Source organism: Colobus angolensis, unplaced genomic scaffold (assembly GCF_000951035.1).
Source record: "Colobus angolensis palliatus isolate OR3802 unplaced genomic scaffold, Cang.pa_1.0 Scaffold40, whole genome shotgun sequence".
Lineage (NCBI taxonomy): Eukaryota > Metazoa > Chordata > Mammalia > Primates > Cercopithecidae > Colobus > Colobus angolensis.
The window spans coordinates 1,466,077-1,483,653 of record NW_012117377.1 but is presented as its reverse complement, the minus strand read 5'-3'; the positions used below and the strand labels follow the sequence as shown (position 1 = coordinate 1,483,653).

At 38.9% G+C, this 17,577-nt stretch overlaps 1 protein-coding gene across 2 annotated transcripts in view; it reads right to left on the bottom strand.

Annotated features, from left to right (window-relative positions):
• Positions 1-17,577, bottom strand: part of CHRM3 (cholinergic receptor, muscarinic 3) — a 528,952-nt gene that overhangs the window by 233,482 nt on the left and 277,893 nt on the right. For both annotated transcript variants that reach the window (XR_001003275.1, XM_011955677.1), the window contains one exon: positions 6,051-6,153. The gene's annotated coding sequence lies outside the window, so the exon portion shown is untranslated. The remainder of the gene's footprint in view (positions 1-6,050; positions 6,154-17,577) is intronic.

Genomic DNA, 17,577 nt, shown 5'->3' with positions numbered 1-17,577 from the left:
TTGCATTTGTAAACTTTCAGGGATTACCCAGTATCATCCTTAAGGCAATCCCCGAGATATTTGGGTCTGGATAATTCTTTGTTGTGGGGGACTGTCTTGTGTATGCCAGAAAGTCTGCATCAATACCTATTAGGGGACTCACCCAGGGACTGGGCCATAGCAGTGCCCTGTAACAGCAAATTAGGCAGATGAAAGGGGACACACCTTACTTAATTGTTCTTTGGTGGCAGGCATGAATTCTACCACCGAACCACCCATGGTTTTTTCTGGTAAAAAATTGGTTTGTTTAAAAAATCTTCCCCCATATAGGAATATGGTTTAAGAATCCTAAATACATGAGTTACTTATTCCCTGAGGCACAGTATGTTGTTACAATGGAGGATGTAATTTAACTTCAAAGTGAAATTTCACAATTGCTGAGAAAAATAATTTGACATGTGAAAAGCTTATATTTTTGCTAAGATCATCCTATTGCTTTGGACCATCTTTTTTTGTTTGTTTTCTAAAATGCAAAAGTGAAGCAATATGTAGCATATCATCTTTAACTGGGTTTGAGCTTTGCCAAGGAAAGTCAGAACTTTCATAGAAAACTAGATAGAGGCAAAAGAATGATCCAAATGCTTCTTAGAAAGTTTACTTAGGTAATATATTACCTGACTGGATAACTTCAGAAGCTTTTCAGTTGTTCACAAGTAGAGCTGTTTGTATACCAGACTAGAGTTTGCAGAGACGCTGTCGAATTTTATCTCTTAATGTTTGTCCACATGACTCTAGCAAGGTTGTTAAAGATAAGAGGCCTCAATTAGGAATCCTTAGACCTAGCACATCTCCTTAATACGGTAGAAAAAAGTAAAAAAGACTTTAAAGATGAAAATAACAGTGAAAAGAAAAGGCGTGGGCAGCAATGCCCAAATAAAATCTAGATGAGCTGCTAATAAAAGTATTAGCTTTTTTGGCCCTTCGACTTTGTCCAAATCCTTTAAAAACGATGTCTCTCTCTCTGCTTCAGCAGAGCGTACCAGATATAGTCTTCTAATCTGATGAATTACCATTTTTATTGCTCATTACTTCATATATCTAGTTCATTGGTTAAGTCACTTCCTAGCTTTGGTATAATTTCATCTGCTTGTGTTTAAAATAAAATTGCATTGGATGTGAATTATTCATTTACTCATTCCACAAATATTTACTAAAGTCTAATATGGCGTAAGCATTGAGGATGTTGGGAGAATACATCTTTTGTTCCAAAATAATCACACCCAAAAGTCAATACATTGGTCAATGGGTACAAAGTAACACTTAAAAAGGGGGAATAAGTCTTGATGTTCTATAACGCAGTAGGGTGACTGTGGTTAACAATACTGTATTGTCTATTTCAAAGTAGCTAGAAGAGAGGATGTTGAATGTTCTTACAACAAATAAATGAGGTGACACGATACGTTAACTAGCCTAATTACATTTTTATACAATGTACACATGTATCCAAACATCAATATGTGCAATTATTATGTGTCAATTAAAATCCAAAAGTCAATAAAAGGTGCCAGAGAAATAACAGATTAAAAAAATTTTGCTGTAACAGTAAGTAGACATTAACAAACATATTTTTGAAGCATTTGTTGTATTAACATAAAATAATACAAATCTTAACAATCAACTCAAAATTACCAAGTGTCCATGTTGTATCCGCCACATAATAAACAGAGGGCATATTTATATTTTACATTAATTTTTTTTAATGATTCCTAACCAACAGCATGTCAGTTTTAGAGATACTCTCTGATTAAAGGTAGTTAATAGCAAATAAAACAAGTAGTAGAGCATTCAAGATGAAGTAAGCTTAATCCAAGGTTAATTTCAGATACTATTAATTTATCTCCCAATAACTCTTCCATGGAGTGGCAAAATGATGGCTTTTTCAGAGATTTTAATTTTCCTTTATTCTGAACCCAGACATTCGAGAATACAAGGAATTTAGAAGAAAAAAATGGTGCTTTACGTTAGTTGAAAAGCTTTGCCTATACTAATGTACAACTCTAACATATAAGGGACATCGCTGCCTGAATCCTTTCAAAGAAATTCCTAAAATGGCATGAAAGGAATCTGTGACCTTATTACAGCTCTATTCACGAAGCAGAAGAATTGTACACATGGCCAGTCCATCTGGATCCCAGAAGGACACACAAAGATATCTCATTAATAAGCACTGTTCCGTAATGTGCCTCTAGAGATGCTCAGTGTGTATGTGTTTGTGTGTCTCTGTATTTGGGTCCCCATTTTTATCCCAAAATAAATATGGAAGCTTAAAAGATCGACTGTTTTTTTGCACAGGCATATCGTTTGGGTAAATTAGATCCGCAAACACACTTTAGCTTTGCTGATAAAAATAATTTAAATAAAGAAGGTAACCATGCCTCACGTGTTGATTCAACACCTTATAACATCTTTTTTTGTTTGTTTGTTTGAGACCAGTTCTTGCTCACAGGCTGGAGTGCAGTGGCATGATCATAGCTCACTGTAATCTTAAACTCCTGGGCTCCAGCCATCCTCCCACCTAAGCCTCCCAAGTATTTAGCACTACAGGTGTGCGCCACCACACCGGCCTAATTTTTAAATTTCTTTTTGTGTAGAGACAGGATGTCACTATGTTCAGCTCAGGCTGGTTTCGATTTCTGGTCTCAACTGAATCTTCCACCTTGGCCTCCCAAAGTGCTGGGATTACAGGCACGAGCACTGCACCCAGCCTAATTTATAACATCTTTACTGGTCTCAGTTATTTGTAGGTCATATACATGTTTTTAGTTACATTTTTAAACACAGGGGCTTGATCTTTTTATAGTGTAAATCATGAAACACTGATGGTTTCATGTTAAAGACAAAAGTTGTCACCAGGATAAAATAGTAATTGATTGGTCCATGCACCAGGAATGTTGGCACAGAACTACATTTCCACTTAGCTTCAATGTGGTTTGAATTTAGCAATTTCTTTATAAATCCCAATTAAAATACTTTCAAAGGTATCTTTTCTGAAGAAAACTTTCTTATGATACCCTATCTTCTTCCCTTCCAATGGGAAATGTAACCACGCGCATAAGGGTCTACAGGAAAGATTTCAGTGGCTAAAACAATAATGATGTGGTTTGGTTGTGTCCCCACCCAAATCTCAATTTGAATCATATCTCCCAGAATTCCCACGTGTTGTGGGAGGGACCCAGGGGGAGGTAATGGAGTCATGGGGGCCGGTCATTCCCGTGCTATTCTTGTGACAGTGAATAAGTCTCAGAAGATCTGATGTGTTTATCAAGCGTTTCTGCTATTGCTTCCTCCTCATTTTTCTCTGGCTGCTGCCATGTAAGAAGTGCCTTTCACCTCCCGCCATGATTTGAGGCCTCCCCAGCCATGTGGAACTGTAAGTCCAATTAAACCCCTTTTTCTTCCCACTCTTGGGTATGTCTTAATCAGCAGCATGAAAACAAACAAATACAAATGGTTTATAAGGTCACTTAAGAGGAAAAAAAAGTCTTCTCCACAGTTCAAATAAAATGTTATTCATTAGTGGGAAAGAAGGTCATCTACATGTCTGAGCAGCGGGAGAAAAGACCTCAGCTATAAGCACTCCAACCACACACGCGCACAACAAATTCTGCTATTCTGCCTAAAAATTCACCCATATCAAATTTTGTTGGGTGTATCATGCAACTTAGGAAGGAGAGACATTTAATACACTTTGGTAGCTGTGACATAAAGTTAATCTTATCGTAGTGTCACTACCAAATTACAACATCCCTTTGATCCTATGTGAGGTGCAATCAGGACCCTGATCGGGTGGCAATCTGTGGGACAGGTAAGCAATGTATGTCATTTCTATACTTGTGAATGACTTTTGGCCTAAGGATCACTATGGGTCACTTCTGGGAGGAGAAGACCAAGCAGAAGGTACTGCTACAGCTTTTACAGTCTTCTTCCTTTTGCTCCTAAAATTTAATGCTTTAATGACTCAATCCTTCAACAAAGACTGAAGTCAGATTCTTCATTCAATCTAAGTATAAATGACCACCCGAAATTATTATTATCACTATTATTATTGAAGATGGTGAAGCAGGAGTCAACCAGGTATTTTCTATAAAGACGATTACTCTGGCTATTGGATGAAGCATGGATTGAATAGGACAAGAGTAGAAACAAGATAATTCAGGGACTATCAGAGAAGAGTGGTGAGATGAGGAAGTGATGAATGTGACTTGGACTCGGGGGATATTTTTACACAAAGAGAAGGGAAGATATTAGGGCAGTGGCTGCACCACGGAATAATTTGAGGAACTTTTAAAAATTCTGAAGCCCGCGGTCCACCCTGAGAGGCGCTGATTTAATTTTCTGCGCTGAAGCCTGAGCACCAGTATCTCTTCACAGTGAGGGTTGAGACCTACGGGCTCAGAGTAAACTGTGAAGGACTGGATGGGTTAGACATAGAAATTAAGATGAAGAATTTCTGGCCATTTACAGAGAAAGAGAAGACTGGGAATCCAGATTTTTATGTGAACTGTCCTGATTTTTTGCTTTGGCAATTTCTTAGTTATCATGCATACAAATTTGTGTAGGCCCAAAATAAATAATAGAATAAATGAACTAAGGTGGATCTGACAAGTAGATGACCAGTTGCAATTTCTGCCTTAAAATCAGGGCCATTAATCTCTAATCACGGATTTCAGACTCTCACAGAGTGTGAAAGTAAACCTTTTTGGAAAACCTTAGAAACACATCCGTTAATGACTTCATACATCTCTAAGAATAAACGTGACCTGGTACATTTGGGACACTGCAATTTGAGGTGAATTTTTCTACTCTCTCTCACTCTCCCTCCCTCCTGTTCAGATTTAAATAACAACAGGCTTCCCAAGGAAGTACAGAAACCTTCCCAAGGCCATTGTTCAGTAGCAGAGCTAGGTCTTGAGCTCACACCTGATTAATTCTCCTCTGTGCTACTTCCCAATTTCCCAGACTTCATTTTCAACACGCTTTTTATGGAGGTGAGGGAGAAGGCAGAAGCAGGTGAGTTGTTATATAGTTTTCCTGTTGAAAATAGAATTTATGGGAAACTTTTCCAAATATGTGCAAGTATTTCAACAAGCCTGTTATATTTCTAATAATATTTTTAAAAGTTGCATACAAGCAAGCAATCTTGTAATACAGTATCCCTTAGTCATTGCATACTATATATACAAACACACACACATACATATATTATGTAATAGGTGTCGTGAGATACCTATGTCTCCATTGATCTGTCTATCTATCCATCTATCTACCTCTCTATGTTACATACTCACAAACAGCGCTCATCCAAGCAAGTCTGAATTAGACAGAAGCTACAGGCTAACATATTTATATATAGTGAGAATCTACTTTCAGAATATCCCCTTCAAGAGAATTCATTAAACATTAATATTATCAAACACCATACTTTTTTGTTTTTATGTAATATTTATGTTAGCATACACCAAGGGAGTAGCTGTCACAAAATCTTAGTGTTCAAGTAGTCAATTAATTGATTTAATTCTGTTAACTAATTCACATACGTAGTCATTTTTATCCTGTGAGTTATTACACAATTTTCTCTAAGCCTGGACTAATTTGGGGAGGGGAAAGAAGTTGATATTTTTCTGTAATAATTTTGGACTACAAATACTCTACTTATACCAGAGTACCAGTCATATTTCATTCATGTGATTTCCATAGATTTTTAGATAAATCTTATTATTTTCAGAACCATATAAGTGTAGACTTTCTCCTCTCTCTTTGAATGACTATAATCTTAATTTGAGCTTATCATATAACCATATCATATAACCAAGAAAATGAAGTAGTCTTCAGGAGTTGTAGATGCCAAAATATAAACATTTGCTTCGAAGTAGAAAAGACAAAAGTCATCTCTGACACACGAATTTAATTGTTCAGACCATATTCCATTCTCAGTAATCCACTGGAATGAATATACATCTGTAGTTATGATTCAAAAGTGTCAGTAAGCATGTATTGGAGGTTTTACATACCTGTTCCAGGTAGGGTCATCAAACCAATACGATGTGTCCAGAACTGTGCTGCTTGTTGAACTTTCCTTCTAGAAAGAGACCAGGTGCCACGCCACAGCAAAAGCTAAAAATGAAACAGGGAAAGGATAAGTTTAAAATAAGAAAGAAGAACAAGTAGTACACTCAGATCACTGAATTGTGAGATGGAGTATTAATTACATGATGGATTTCAAAAATGGAGATTTGTCCCAGCATTTCCTAATATACTTCATCAAGGAATTCCTTTATTCTACGACACCTGTTGGTGTCCCACTGAGGGAGCAATCCACAGCAGTTACTGGGGAGACAATGAGACACTGTAACCTCCTTTTCAACACAGATGCCACAGCTTATGGTTTCTGCCATATGATCACCTGCCCTCAGTTTGAAACTTTCAATAATTGGCAGTATTTTATAAGCTTCCCCCACAAATATGTACACATAACATACATACATTCATGTTATTAGGTTCATACAAAGCTGCTATGGTTTCGTATAGAACGACTGTCCTTTTCAAAACTCATACTGAAATGTAATTGCCAGTGTCACAGCAGTAAGAGGTGGGACCGTTAAGAGGTGATTAAGCTATGAGGGCTGTGACCTCATGGGTGGGAGAATGCTGTTACAAAACGTTGAGTGTCTCCCTTCTCCCTCTTTTCCTCTTTTGCTTTTCTGCCTTCTGCCGTGTGAAGACACAGCGTTTTTCTGCTTTGTGGCGACTCAGCAAGAAGGCCAGAGACGGGTGCCTTGATCTTACACTTCCCAGCCCCCAGAATTACAAGGCAATACATGTCTGTTGATTGTGAATTACCCAGTCTGTGGTATTTTGTTAGAGCAGCACAGAAACAGACACAAATAGTATGAGTTCCCCCTAATGTTTTATACCAAGTAATTTAAGAATCACTCACTTTACCGATTCAACTTATTTCATAGCAACAAGTATTTGACGTTCATTCATCATTTCGATCAATATTTACAAAGCAAATAATATAAAGCAGTTATTGGGTTAAAATACTAAGTAGAGGCTTGGTCTTCTTCTCAAAAAGCCAAGTCTAATGAGGGAAAGAGACCAAGTTAGAGGTAGATCACTCCCACCTAGGATGTGGAAAGCTAAATCACTGCCAGTCCAAGGTGCAAAGAGATAAGAAGGCGATGTCACAGAGCAGAGGGTCTTTAACCTGAGTCTTATATGCAGTGTCGGAGAGTGATGGACAGACAAAGGGAAATGGGATGGGGAGGGAGGAGAAACAGATCTAGCTGTCATGCTCCCCACAGGAGGCTGTGAGGGGGAATGGCATGTTCTGAAAGCTGCCCCGATGGGGGCTCATAACAAGATGAGGAAAATCAAACTTACACGCATGATGTGGCAGAACATCCTTTTATAGATGGAAATGACTGCAAATCACACTAACGGCACAAATGAAAGCATACACCCCAAGAAGTTTCAGAATTTGGAACTCGTTCCGAAATCCTTTGCACACATTATCTCATTCTGGTTTCACAATCTCTCTGCAGGTTGGGCGGTGTAAGTTCGCCTCTACCATGTGCTAGGGGAAACTGAGGTTAAGGAGCTTGCCCAATATCACAGGGTGATTTGTGCAGACTTGGAGTAGAGGCTAAAACTGGGGGCCAGTCCTCCTTACAACACAAGGAGAGCTGTGATGCCAGAGCTTACAACACAAGGAGAGCGGTGATGCCAGCTGTGATGTGTTCTTGTAGAAGTTAAGTGTGGCACAATGATGAATGTGGTATGACCACGATAGACACGATTTCTTGACAGTGAGTGCTTTGCTGTTACATGTTGCAGAGTGAGCTCTGGGCAGAAATGGACTGTTTCCAATCTCACCCTTCCTGTTTCCAATGTCATAAATGCAAGCATGGGGCAGACACACTCAACTGTGATCAGGTCCACATTTTTCACCTTGTGAGTTTCAATAATAGGCTTCTCTGTAATACACATGGCAGACACGTCAGGCTACTTTGTACTGTCCAGTAACTACAGAAAAACTGGTCATTCTGTCTGAATCCAGCTGGGTATGATCCTCAAATTTCCCCTGCATACTTGTTATATATGAGCTTCTCTCAAACCTTCTGATTTCTGCCTCTGAAATCCTTAGTACTTTAGTAACTTTGCTGGTATAGCATCTGGGGCAAGGGTCTTTGATGCCAATGAGAAGTTTGAGCTGCCTTGTCTATTCAGGTAGAAAAAGAGGCTAGCACTCATTTGTAATAGGTGAAAACAGGGATAGTGGCATCGATACGAGGGGAAAAACAGGCTTAATAATGCAAAAATGAAGAAACTTTCTCTATGACACTTAATGAGGGAAGGCTCATGTGAAATAATATCTAAAGGAGCCTCTGCAATTCTCCAGAGTTGTGAAATACAGTTGCTGAAGCTGGAAAGATTACAGAGGAATTTTTTCCCCTTCCTCTTCCCTCCCTCCCATTTTTTCTTTTAAACTCCTAAAGTGGAACTGCTTAGAATATTTCCTACACAGCTCAATATCTTATCATGAAGGTGAGAGACTAGGAAATCTTTTGGCAGTCCCCAAATCGCCTCACCCTCATGAAAGAGGACACAATTTGATATTTTTAATGCGCTTCCAATTGAAAAACTGTATGCTTGTTACAGCCTTTCTGACACCTTATAACGTATTAGAAATTACTTTTGACTTTAAAGAAGAATGATTGCTTTAAAAGGCAGTTTCTACTACAAATTCCCTCAAGATAAAAATCAATTTCCAGACAACAATGAGTAATAATGCCTGGAAAACAGACACTGGGTATGAGACAGACAAGATCCAAACGGTAGTACCATTCCGAGATGTAACCTCTAACAATGATCTTGTCTTGCACTTCTTGACAAACTACACTTGTTATCACAAGAATTAAGCTTGTTGTCCTTGGGTAGGATGCAACAAAGAGAAGATTAAACTGAAGTATTATCTGAAACCAAGACAAAGAAGCAGAAAAACAAATCAAAAAGTCTCTGAGAAACCTAATGGGCAAAAACTTGGATAAGATGTTTAAAAGAGAAACTGGACTGTACAAAGCATTCAAAAATGAGCAATTTATGAAAATGTATTAATTCTGAATGTATTTCCCATTTGGTTGGGTGAACACAAGAAAAGTCACGGGGTGAAGAGAAGTGACCTCAGTGATTCTCAACCGAATTCAGCACTTGCTATTGAGAGATCAGGTTTCTAGAGAACATTGATAATTGACCCCTATTAACATAAATTCTGGCATGAGAAGGTGGAGTCTAGAAAACCTTGTATCGAAAGAACTCGAATGGATACTCCATGCAAGAAGAAGTCAGGAGTGGGAGGGGAGGTAGATAAAATTAGAGAAGCAGAGACAGCCAGGAGGAGTAATAATTTTCTCTATGGCCACGAACACACCAGGCATTGATTAATTCACCAAATCGTTTCAACAATCTTGTAAGGGAGACACCACTGTTACCAATTTGCCATTGAAAGAAACTATTTTTGTGAGAGGCTCATCCACTTAACATACAACAGGAAGTGGCCTGAGTTGGGATTTGAATCTGCTTTTCTGATATCTAAGTGATTTTTCTAATTAAGCCACACTAATTCTCAAATAGTAAGTACAATGTACATTAACTGCAGTTATAATGAACAAAAAATGAAGATAAGACTTGCAAAAAGAACTAATAAATTTATATTTTCTACTGGTCCCATAAATATGCACAGCCCATCAAATAACCAATCTGACCCACATCTATAGTAAGAGTCCTTAAATATATTCATATCTATGGACCTAGTAATCCCACTCACCAATTATTCCATGGAAATAATTTAAAGTCAGAAAAACGGCATTCCTAGGAAACTGATCACCGTAACATTACAGACTGAGTATTCTTTATCTGAAATGCTTGGCATCGGAAGTGTTTCGGGTTTCTGATTTTTTTCAGATTTTGGAATATTTGCACTTGTTGGGCATCCCTAACCCAAAAATCCAAAAATGCGAAATGCTCCAGGGAGAATTTCCTTTGAGTGCCATGTGGGTGCTCAAAAAGTTTTGGATTTGGGAGCATTTTAGATTTCAGATTCGAGCTGCTCGATCTGTATTTATAATAGTGAATAATAGAGACTATTTGTGTATCCAACAGGAAAGCATTTAAGAAAATGTGGGTATAGAAATTGTATGGTGCATTAAGTAGCCATAAGTGATAAATAGGTAGCAATAAGAAAAATGATAACAAATGCAGAACATAAAATTATATGCTCTGATGATAAATAGATACTATATATATGTTAATAAAAACTAAAAGGATGCTCAGAAGGAAGAAATTGGTTATGCTAGGGCGGAGTAATTATAAATACATTAAAATCATCATCTCATTCTTACAACATACTATTATATTATACCCATTAAAATATACATTGAGTGAAAATATAAACACAGAAATAAAAAGAAAACATAGCTGATATATGTGGGATATGTGTTTGCATGGTTAAATAGTTTGAAGCATATATGATATTATTATGTTACATTATTAACTATTTGATATTGGAGGAGGGGTGAAGGAGATATACTTAGAGAGTATGATGAAAATTAATTTCTTATAATAACAAGAGTTAGTGGGAAATAAGATTACAGTAATAGGAAGATTTGTTGACAGAATTGCTATTGCATATGACTTTAAATGCATGATCAGCAATCTTCCACTCTGCACTGCGAATTTCACCTTCTCACCTTCCCTCCATCCCATTCCTACCCCATTCTCTGGACAAGGAAGGAGCTAAAGAAAAGAGCTGAGCTGCAGAACTCTCCCACTCCTTCATTCTCTGCTTGAAAGCATCAAGCCATGGACCAAGCATGTTCTCCAGCTCGGGGAAGCCATTCTGTCTTCTGCTGGGCAGGAAGAACGTGCATTTGAAGAAACTGAAGCTAATTTAGGGATGCTGCTTCTGTCTCATGTAGGAAGAATAGTAAACCAGAAGATGTTCATCATGTGTCTCACATGGTGCCCTACTCACATCTCTCTAGTCTTGGTCTCTTTGATAGTTTCAGGCAGTATCTTCTAACATCTGGTGCTTCAAAAAAATCTCCTGTCTTTTAGACATGATAGGAAGGTGGGGAACCTGCACTACCCACCTCCTGGGTTAATAGTTCTTAGAAAACAAAGGAGCTCCCTAAGTTTATAAATCTTACAAATAGTTTAAAATTCACAAACCCTTGCCCCTTCCCTTGCATTATGCTTATACTTGCATGTATAAAAAAGAAACACAAAGTTAAATGTAATTCAGGCACCGTTTGATCTCCTTTGGATAATTTAGCCTCTTAACCTTCCTTTCCCATTCTTTCTCCTCCACCCCTTTCTTTCTCTCTCTCTCTCTCTCTCTCTCTCTCTCTCTCTCTGTGTGTGTGTGTGTGTGTGTGTGTGTGTAGTGGGAAGAAAGAGGCATGGTTTAAATGAACTCAGGAACAGAAGAAAGAGTCTGTGTCTCCAGAATGTGATTGTCTTCTCTGATCTACGGCATGGGGTTCCTTATCCATCCGGGTGCTCCTAGCCCTGCTGACATTGACAGTGAGGTTTATCACTTGCATGCGTGCCATTTGCATTTTCTTGACCTAGTAAGCTTGGGTAGACATCTCTGTTCTTGGTCTCATCTTGTCTCCTGCTGACAAGGAGGCCTTTTCTGAGGTCTGACTGTGATGCCCACAGAGCCGTAGAGTGCTGCAGCCCCCAGGACAGAGTTGCCTTCATCCGTATGATGGCATGCCATCCTCATTGCCAAGTCCTCTAGCTAACTTGGGGTCCCATCTACGCCACACTGGAAAGTAAGTTGTAAGGCTTTCCTCTGACCGACAGGCTGAGCTTCCAAGTTCAATAAAATATCGGTAGAGGGCTACACATGAAATGGATCCCTGTCTTGTGCTAACTCATCTTTACCAACATGCTTTTCATTCTCTGGGATAAAATTCCAGGTGGAAAAGCTGGGAGGCATGATTCAGACTGCTTTGTCTCCTCCCTTTCACTGTCATTCTTGTTTTGCAGAATTCACCAAATTCAGCAAGGAAGCATGATTTTCCTTTCCTTTCTTGGTGACATATTCTCCCAACATCAGAGACTGAGGCTAGATGTAATCAGTTGAATAATTCTCTTCCATACAATCTGACTTGAGTTTTCCAGGCTTGGCCCTTGATAAACTAAAAAAACAAAATTTAGAAATTGTTTCTCCAAAACTAATCTGGATTTCCAATTATATTCGAGGCAGAGTAACAGGATGAAGTGTAACCTACACCCCCACTTCACCTCCTCAAAAAATAAGTAAAATAAAATAACTGTTTTCAATAATGGGAGAACAGGCAGTGCATAACTGTGATAAATGTGAGAAGGAAAAGCTGCATCTGGCCTTTATTTTTTCTTTTTGACAGGATCTCGCTCTGCCACCCAGGCTGGAGTGCACTGGAGTGATCCTGGCTCGCTGCAGGCTTCACCTCCTAGGCTGAAGGGGTCCTCCAACCTTAGCCTCCCAAGTAGCTGGGACTATAGAGTGCATCACCACATCCATATAATTCAAAAGAAAATGTAGAGATAGGGTCTTCCTCTGTTGACCAGGCTGGTCTCAAACTCTTGGGCTCAAGTGATCCTCCCTCTATGGTCTCCCAAGGTGTTGGGATTACAGGGTGAGCCACTGCACCCAGCCTGGGCTTTTTATTTTGGAGAAATTTCTCAAAAATGGGTAGAGACAAGATAAGCCACAGTGAGTTTGGTTGCCTCACTGAGTTGAAGAAATCGTGATTAGAATTTGAGGCGTCTGGTAATCCTATGAAAAAGATGCTACACAAAATTAGTGATTAGGAAAACGCAAATGAAAGCCACAATAAGATACTGTCTTATACTGCAAGAATGGCTAAATTAGAACAACATAGTATATCTATGTTGGCAGAGATGGGAAGCAACTGTAACTGTCATACACTGCTGATGGAATGTAATGTGGTACAATCACTTTAGAAAACATACAATGGAAAGTTTATTATATAGCTAAACACATACTTTATGCATACTGCTGAGCAATTATACTCCTACTTATTTGTCAAAGAGAAATGAAAAATACAAGTCTACCTAGAAACTTGCATATAAATGTTCACAGAAACTATCCACAGTCACCCCAAACTGGGCAAGAAAAAACTCAATTAAAAACTTTGGGATGCTGAGGTGGGGGGGTAAATCACCTGAGGTTGGGAGTTCAAGACCAGCCTGGTCAACATGGTGAAACCCCATCTCTACTGAAAATACAAAAATTGGCTGGGTGTTGTGCAGCACACCTGTAATCCCAGCTACTTGGGATGCTGCGGCATGAGAATTTCTTGAATCTGGGAGGTTCTTGAATCTGGGAGGCAGAGGTTGCAGTGAGCTGAGATTATGCCACTGCACTCCAGCTTGGGTGAGAGAGTGAGACTCTATCTCCACAAAAACAAAAAACAATTATCCATCAGATGGGCTGGAGAAGCAAAATGCAATACAGTCATGCAATGGAATTTTAAAGATGCAATACAAAGTGATGAACTACTGATGTTCACAATATATGTAAATTTCAAAAATATACTGTGCAAAAGAAGTCAGACCCAATAACACTTCACATAGGATTTTATCTTTATAAAGCTCCATTAAAAAGAAATAGAATCTATGGGCCAGAAAGCAGACAAACATTTTTTCTGGGCTTGGGTTGGGGGTGGCATGTGTTTACAGCAACTAGGAAGAGGTATAAGACAACTTGGCATGATGGTGGAAATATGTTAGGGCTTGATTTAGTGGTAGTAACATAGTCAATAAATTTCTCTAATCTCATCCAAATATACACTTAAGATGAGCGCTTGTTATTGCACATGTATTATGCCTTAATAGGCATAATTAATAGTTGATTAAAACAAAACCCTAACTGGCTTCTTATTCTTTTAAAATATCAGACCGATCTCCTAAAATCTCATATTTCAAGAGGCATCTTTAATATTGAATATTAATTTAGTACATGCAGAGATATTTTTGTCTTGTGTTTGTTTTTAAAATAATCCAGTGTTTGTGGGAAAGGAGTGCCATGTAAAAGAAACGAGTTGGCCATGGTCATATATTGCTAATTATTGAAGCTGCAAGATGGGTATAGTGGGTTGATGATAGTATTCTCTCTACTTTTGAATATGCTTGTAACTTCTATTCAAAATGTTTTTTTCATATAGTGGATTGCATTTTAAATGACAATATTATAATTAGTATATTAGAATGAGGTGTCTAATATAACCCCTTCCACCTTATTATCCCCTGGTCATGTACAAAGTCTTTCTGGGTCTTTCTAACTTTTCTATGTCATCCTAGAATTTTTTTCCCCTTTTGTCTTTTAGTCAACAGTCCCTTTCATATTAGAATCAACTTGGGTGACACATGTAGGCAAAGACCTGAAACATTTGAGGAAAATTAGTTAAATCTGAGTCTGGTTCTTTATATTAAATAATAATGATGCTTAGTGCTCTTAACCATTTCATCCAGCAAAGTATTAAGAAAACAAAACAGTAATGCCAGGCCTGCAGAAATAAGTCCCTTTTTAAGGAAAAAATAAAACAACAACGTGTGGAGAAACGCCACTTTGTTAACTGGATGAGTAACAATTTGTCCTTACAAGTTGTCTGAAACAGAACAAAGAAGTCAAATTCACATAACAAAGACAAAGAAAGGAGTGTATAGAAAGTTTAAAAGGGAAAGAATATTGGACTTAATTATTTTCACCCTACCTTTCCCTTTTAAGGCATTAAAACTCTTGCCTAACTTCGGGGAACGCTGGCTCCAAGCTAAGAGTCATATGAGTAGGGTTTGTGTCCAGGAGTGTGCAGCCTATTCCAGCTCAGGCCTCAGGGATCAACAGGCTCCATGCTGACAGTGCCTCAGGGAATTTTCAGTGAGATGGAAGCTCAGGATGAAGTCACTCAGAAAAGACATTGATTAAGGATGTAGAAAGAAGATAGTGTTCAACTATGTAGGCAGGGATGCCCTTTAAAGAAATTAATGTCCCTTTCAGCTTCTTAGTGTGGTGTAAAGTGGAATATGGCATTTCTCCCAATCCTATTATCCCTAGAACTACCGGTTCGTTCTCTGAATAAGACCCCAAACTTTCTTTTTAATGAGCAAGACTGGACAAGAAAACACATCCTAATCACCAACAAAGAACATAAGCTTCTGCAATCACACTGTGATGTGATAAATTAGAATTCTGCTCTCCAGAAGTCAACACACTATAGATGAGTTGAGAGTTCTTTTTAATGTTAACCTAGAACGGCAAAGCATCAGAATGTTTGAGCCCAAGCTGTACAGAGGCAATATACAATTCTATTACTGTAGAATTCTAATTTTCCTTTAGATACAGTTCCTTTACATTTTAACTATACCTTCTTGTACTTTATCCCAAGAGCAATGCAGAGTTATTAAAATGCTTTGAGTGGAAGACTGAAGTGATAGAGATGGTCTTTATGTAAAAGGTATCTGGAAGCAATGCTTAGACTAAACATTATAGGAAAAGGGGTTCAAGAAGTGGGTGACACATCAAATTTTAACAGTGTATTTGGGCCAGACACGGTGGCTCACACCTGTAATCCCAGAACTTTGGGAGGCTGAGGTGGGCAGATCACTTCAGGAGTTCGAGACCAGGCTAGCTAACATGGTAAAACCCCATCTCTACTAAAAATACTACAGGCAGTAGTTCAAGCCTGTAATCCCAGCTACTCAGGAGGCTGAGGCATGAGAATTGCTTGGACCTGGGGGTCAGAGGTTGCAGTCAGCCAACATCATGCCACTGCACTCCAGCCTGGGCAACAGAGCAAGACTCTGTCTCAAAACAAAAACAAAAACAAAAACAAAAAACAAACAAACGTGTATTTGACCTTAAGTGATAAAAAAAAAGAGAACACTTCTAAGCAGTACTGAATTCTTAATAAAATTAGGTTGCATAGAGTCTGCACCAATTTCCAAAAAACAATGTAAAACAAAACACTTATTACATATTGCTTTTAAGTCGTAGGAGAAAAATGGGTTTGTAATAGAGTTACAAAGGTACAAGAGCACACATGGATGATTCCGTTCCTATCAGGTATGGGAAGACAAAGGACATGACAGAGAAAGGTGATTTGTGTTGGATTCTGAAGAGCTGGGTAGAGTTTTGACAGGCAGACTTTCAAGATAAGGGGATTCATGCATACAGAAAAACATCCGGAAGCCTGTAGCACAGAGCATATTTAGACAGCTTGACCAGGGCATGTGCACTTATAGGAGGTAGCACGTGAAAAGGGAAAGGGTGAAGAGGTGCTTCTTTGAGAACTTAATTCTCCCCCTTGAGCTTCAGTTTCTTCGTGGAGTCTAAACTTTCCTATCTGGGCTCACAGTGAAGAGCTGTCCAAAAGTGGAGTGACATCAGTCCATTGCTGAGAGTGTTGAGGCCGGGTGATCAGGAAAAGCCATCCTGATAGGATGTAGGAGAGAAAAGGCCTTGTAATAATGCATATGAGACGTCTGCACAAGTCTCTGCACACGGCAGTGGACTTGGATGCTGAGGTCTGTGTGGGATATGAGGGACATTGGACCAGACGTCTCACCTGACTGGACAGAGAAGAGGAGATCCTCCACCTATTTTTATAAGGCAGGGGAACGGTAATGCTTTGGAGATTAAAAGAAAAAGGAATGTGCCTGTGCTGGGTGTATGTGTGTATGGATTTTAGGAGACTGTAGTAAACAAATCTGTGTTGTAGAGATGCTGTATAAGCTGTGAAGGTGGCTTGCTCAGCTGGCAATATAAGCAATTTGTGACACAAAGAAATTAAGCCATGGAGAAATCATTAAAAAATGGAAATATAAAGATGACCTACCTGCACAACAGCTAACAGACTGATTTGAGAGGAGATGCAGATTAAGAAGAGAAGAGTGTCACGCAGCCATAAAAAAGAACAAATCGTGTTGTTCGCGGTAACATGGATGCAGCTGGAGGCCATTATCCTAAGTGAATTAACACAAGAACAGAAACCCAAATACTGCATGTTCTCCCTGTAAGTGGGAGCTAAACATTGTGTACTCATGGACATAAAGATGAAAACAGTAAACACTGGGCCTCTCAGAGCGGGGAGGAGAGGGGAAATGTTGAGAAACGAGGTGTTGGACACTACGCTCACTTCCTGGGTAATGGGATCCGTCATACCCCCAACCTCAGCATCTCACAGAATAACCAGGTAACAAACCTGACATGTACACCCTGGAACTAAAACAAAAGTTGATATTGTGAAAGAGAGAGAGACTGTCTAATGGGAGGGGCAGAGAGCTCAGTCTCAGGAAACGTTAACTACCTTAGGAGGCGGGTGGTGGAAAAGAAAAATCCAGCCACAAAATCAGGAAATAACAGGAGAAAGTGGAAGAACACATAATTGTGAGATATTATTGGTGGCATTGTCAAGAAATAAGTAACAGCCTGGGCTCGGTGACTCATGCCTGTAATCCCAGCACTTT